At 37.0% G+C, this 5704-nt stretch overlaps 1 pseudogene; it reads left to right on the top strand.

The window, feature by feature from the left end:
- Positions 1-248: 248 nt before the first annotated feature.
- On the top strand, positions 249-5495 carry LOC112642019 (olfactory receptor 2T29-like; annotated as a pseudogene).
- The last annotated feature ends 209 nt before the right edge of the window (positions 5496-5704 follow it).

Here is a 5704-nt window from a genome sequence, read left to right as displayed (position 1 = left end):
CAGATGCAACTCTCTTTTCTTCCAGATAAGAAACAGATAAGTACATTAATACTTCAGGCAATATTTTTGAAAATTAAATGAGGATAGATATACACTTTGTAAAGAACATATTTTATAATGTGAAAAAGGCTAAGACCACATATAAAACCGACATCTTGCAGATGAGATTTATTGATGATGGTGAAATTTGAGATTACTGTTACTATTGGTCAAGATTTCCAGTTAATAAGAAAACATTTTAAAAAGACATGAGGAGAGAAGCAGAACAGTGTGAAAGAGATACCTATTACCTTGTTGTTGTTGTTAAGTCTCTTAATTGCATTTTTTTTTTAAAGTCCCAGAAGGAATTTATCAATGGCAAACCTCATCAACTCCCATAATGGACATAGTGAAACCAGGATGATGTCACTGTCCTGTTTATACAGTCAACCACAGTCATACTCCATTACCCAGATGGATAAGGGCTGCAGTGTCATCTCATGCTGAGTTAAATCCTATAGAAAGAATTGCAGGAGCAAAAGGGTAATTGATGATTTGACTTGTTCTCCTTTTGATACATGCTATTAATTCTTGACCATATTTCCCTAATTTTCCTGTCATCTATTTTTATGAAGAAAAACAAATGTGATTTTTAAAAAAATCAAGTATCATTGACATACAGCATTATATTTGTTTCAGGTTTATGTTATGATGGTTCAACAATTCCATACATTTCTAGTGCTCAAGATCAGTGTAGTCTTAATTGTCCGTTTTTGATTGAATCTTTCAGGTAGCAATAATTTACTGAAGCATACTAGGAAATGGCTTTTTTTTTAGATTTTATTTATTTATTCATGAGAGACACAGAGGGAGGCAGAGACACAGGCAGAGGGAGAAGCAGGCCCCATGCAGGGGGCATGAAACGGGTCTCCAGGGTCATGCCCTGGGCTGAAGGTGGCGCTAAACCACTGAGCCACCTGGGCTGCCCTGGAAATGGCTTTTTGATTTCCATTTATGTATGGACAAGAGAATACGCATGCCTCCCACGTTATTGAGTAATAGGCTTGTTTTATTGAAGCTGAAATTTTATAGAAGAAATGAGGCTGATTTTACTTTGTGTGGGCATTATTTCTGGTAGTTCGAAAACTGAAACAAATGTCTCAATTATATTGATGTTTCTTAGATGCAAGTGACAGTGGGTGATAATACCTAAATTGTAGACTGTGGAGGGAAGATAGTGTCTAGAGAGGTAAGGCAACATTATAGGCTTTGGGTTCCATCACATGATTTGAGACTGTGACAGAAATCCTCCTTCAGGTGAGTTGTATGATGTGAGGCAGTTACACCAATGGTGTGGATTTTTTGTTTGTTTGTTTGTTTGTTTGTTTACGATTTTATTTATTTGAGAGCAAGAGAGGGCACGAGTAGGGGGAGGGCCACACGGAGAGGGAGAAGCAGACTCTTGTCTGAGCAGGGAGCCTAAGTTGGGGCTCAATCCCAGGACCCCAAGAGCATGACCTGAGCTGAAGGCAGACGCGTAACTGACTGAGCCACTCAGGTTCCCCTGTTTTTGTTTTGTTTTGCTTTGTTTCCAAGAGTTTGCTCTTTCGTTAATCTTATGTTACAATGCTTCCCCTGGGAATTTGAATTACTTATTTTGTAAAAAGGAGAAGATAAGATAATTAAATACTTCATTGACACCTGGGGAAGGTAAAATATATAATGATATAGAACAATAGAACAATTTCTGGGATGTTGTCAGCTTCAGGTAAAGAGTTGATATTGTACCACCACTGTTTAAAACAAAAGTAAATTCTATGCCCAATATGGGGTTCTTACAACCCCAAGATCAAGGGTCACTTGTTCTACCACAGACCATTCAGGTGCCCCTACCACCACTATTAATAATTCTGCAATTTAAATATTCACTGTTCTGTTTACGTCAAACTCTATCAACTGGTTAGCGAAAATAAGAATGAGCAGGTGGCCAGCTACTTTGCATGATATAAACAGCATTCAATTGTCTGCCTGGTGTGCTAGGTAAGCTGCTCAGAGGGGCTTGATCACACTGATTCCCATTTACCCAAAAGCAGCAGAGATTTGCTTCATTTGGCCACAAACATTAACTGGGACAACAGGTATGTTTTGATTTTAATTAGGGTGTTTTAAACTTTTGCACAAAGGTCAGCTTTCATGGGCCAGTGGCACTGGCAGTGGGGGTGGAAAATGAGAATAAGATTACATCTTTCGATGCAATGTGTACCAGATTTATATTAAGACATCAAATTAATCTTTGGTATTGTCCACTACTTTAGCAGCCCAGAACTTGGGACTATTAATAAGCTGAATATTGTAATAGTCTTTGGAATCATGACAAGAGCATAGAGTGTTTTGAAAGTCAGAATTTATTCCTGAAATATCCCTGTATCATAACCATTCCTAAATTCTTCCTAGAGAGAAGAGCCAATGTTTCTTGTTTTGTTGTTAAGGAGTTTTACAATTTAGCATTTAATATGTCAGTAATTGAGAAGTTGTAAATGTTTGTTCTCTAGAAGTGAAAATAGAAAAGAAGTTATCCTTTGCAGAAAGAGCAGATATGTTTTACTTCTGCTGTGCTTTCTTATTTATTTTGAGCTAGTTTAATTTTCTACTCTAATCACACAGGCACAGTATTTTTGCTTGACTAGATGGACCGTGACCTCCTTTAGCACAATCAGTTTAATTTTTCTTTTGTTATCAGCATTTAACACATATACTTTCAGGCTTTCTGTAGTGAGATTGGAGGGGAGGGTTCTATTATAGCCAAGACAAGCTCAGTGTTCTTCAGTGTTACTCCTTGCAACTCCGTTGTTTTTACAAACATAATCTACTTTATTGTCTATAGTAAGCATTTTTTTTCAAGGAAATTGAGCCTTGCCTTGTAAATGGCAATGATCTTGTTAATACCTAGATTCTTCTTCCTGAGATTTAGAACAAATGGTAGATTTAAGTAGATGAAGTTGGAGAAGCATGTACTAGATAGACCTAAGATAGGATTTTCCATAAAGATCTACTTAACTGGGTAAAAATAATAAATATATCGTGTATATTTATTTGTATTTATATATTCACATATATATATGTGTGTGTGTGTATAAAGTCTGGGACTGCAGAAATGATCAAATCTCAATTCTTATGTGTATGAATAAATACTAAAACTGGCAAACTGAAGTAATCCATCTTATAAAACACAAACTATGCTTTCCACCTCTTATAGATTTTGTGTGACTATAGATATTAACTCTTTAAGAATATATGTGCTTATTCATGTGTAACTGGTAATGTTCCAAGCACTTTCATTATTTTATATCATTTAAAATATAATATCCTGAACACACCTGAGATCTAACCTTCTTATCCTGTTTTTCTGTAAAGTGGACAAAAGAATTGTGGATAGAGGATAATCTGAACCCACACAGTACAACCTCAAAGTTAGAGCTCCTAAATCAATGGCCTTGGGATATCTAAGGTGTTAGTCATTGGTGAAGACCCTGATCTGCTGCTACGGGTGCATGGATCACTCTGCACAACCACAGAGCATCACAGTCTGGCTTGATTGTACATACAATGGGGGTTGAAATTTTTGGTATAAATATCCTCCAAAGCTATGTTTCAACTATTTTCTAAATCTTTCTTAAATAGAATGTATCTCTAGGATTTTTTAAGAACCAATTAGATCCTTACACCAGAAAAGCTGATTCAATTTTGACTTTCATAACCAAAAAGGTCAATAAATAAGAGATTTTCTTTTCTTTTTTTCAATGATTCATGTTTTTGCATGTGTTTTTATATGGGAGCAATTCTGAAAATTTCCATACTCATTGATAAATACTATCATCAGGAAACTTCATGACTTTGAACTGAGGCAACCTTATTGTAGATTAGCAATAGTTAAAAAATTTTTAAATGTACTTGACAAAGAATGTTACAGTAGTTTTAGGTATACAACATAGATATTCAAGAAGTTATATGTTATGCTATGCCTACAACAAGTGTAGCTTCCATATGTTACCATACAATTCTATGGCAATATTATTGGCTATATTCCTTATGCTGTGTCTTTTATTCCTGTGATTTATTAATTCAATAACTGGAAGACTGTACATCCCATTCCCTGTCACCCATTCTGCCCATCACCCCATAGCACTCCTCCTTGGTAACCATCAATTTCTTCTCTATATTTCTAGGTCTCATACTGTTTTTATTTTTGTTATTTATTCATTTGTGTTTTTAGATTCCATATGAGTGAAATTATGTATATTTGTCTTTCTCAGTCTGACTTATTTCATTTACTATAATACCCTGGTGGGTCTGTTATAAAAAGGAGCAGAACTTCATTCACTATTATAGTGGCATATACACTATATAATGTATGCAAACATATATACACAAGCATATATATGCACACACACACCCTACACACATACAAGCTCACTAACATTTACTTCAGGTGGTCATATCTCATGAGTAATCTATTAACTCCAAGGTTCTCCTTGGTGAACCAGGTAAAAACCAATGGAGAACACTACTTGGATGGCCAACTATACTGTACGATCAGATTTTGAACTAGTGGGACTCTTCAGTCAATCCAAACACCCAGCTGTCCTTTGTGTGGTCATTTTCATGGCTTTCCTGATGGCCCTCTCTGGAAACACCATCCTGATCCTTCTGATACACTGTGATGCTCACCTCCACACCCCCATGTACTTTTTTATCACCCAGTTGTCTCTCATGGACGTGATGTACATTTCTGTCACTGTGCCCAAGATGCTCATGGACCAGGTCATGGGTGTGAATAAGATCTCAGCCCCTGAATGTGGGATGCAGATGTTTTTCTATTTGACACTAGGAGGTTCAGAATTTTTTCTTCTAGCTGCCATGGCCTATGACCGCTATGTGGCCATCTGCCATCCACTCCGTTATCCTATCCTCATGAACCATAGAGTGTGTCTTCTCTTGGTGTCTTCCTCCTGGATTTTGGGATCTGTAGATGGATTTATGCTCACTCCTGTCACCATGACCTTCCCCTTCTGCAGATCCCGAGAGATTCACCATTTCTTCTGTGAGGTTCCTGCTGTAATGAAGCTCTCCTGCTCAGACACTTCCCTCTATGAGACACTCATGTACCTGTGCTGTGTCCTCATGCTCTTCATCACTGTGACAGTCATTTTAAGCTCCTATTCTTTCATCCTCTTTACCATCCACAGGATGAACTCAGCAGAGGGACGGAAGAAGGCTTTTGCCACTTGTTCTTCCACATGATGGTGGTTATCTCCTTCTATGGTGCTTCTGTCTACACCTACATGCTCCCCACCTCCTATCACACCCCTGAGAAGGACATGATTGTATCTGTCTTTTACACCATACTCACTCCTGTTCTAAATCCTTTAATTTATAGTCTTAGAAATAAGGATGTCACAAGGGGTCTAAAAAAAATGTTGAATGTGGGATCTGTCTTTCAGGAAACTCTAAAGTAAAAAGCATTTGTATTAATGTTTTTTTTCCCTTCACTCTACAAATGAAAACTTTTGTATGCTCTCCCAATGTTTTTCCTCAGATTGTCACACCATGCTGCGTTATCACCTATTCAGTCTTTTGGAGGAATCATTTCCTTGTACTGAAAGGCTCTTCATTTTTACACTTCTGCATTCAAAATATTTGAATAATTGTGTTGTATCCATGTTAC

This window comes from Canis lupus, chromosome 14, assembly GCF_003254725.2.
Source record: "Canis lupus dingo isolate Sandy chromosome 14, ASM325472v2, whole genome shotgun sequence".
Classification (NCBI taxonomy): domain Eukaryota; kingdom Metazoa; phylum Chordata; class Mammalia; order Carnivora; family Canidae; genus Canis; species Canis lupus.
The sequence above is the reverse complement of the archived record's forward strand: the minus strand, read 5'-3'. Positions and strand labels throughout refer to the sequence as shown.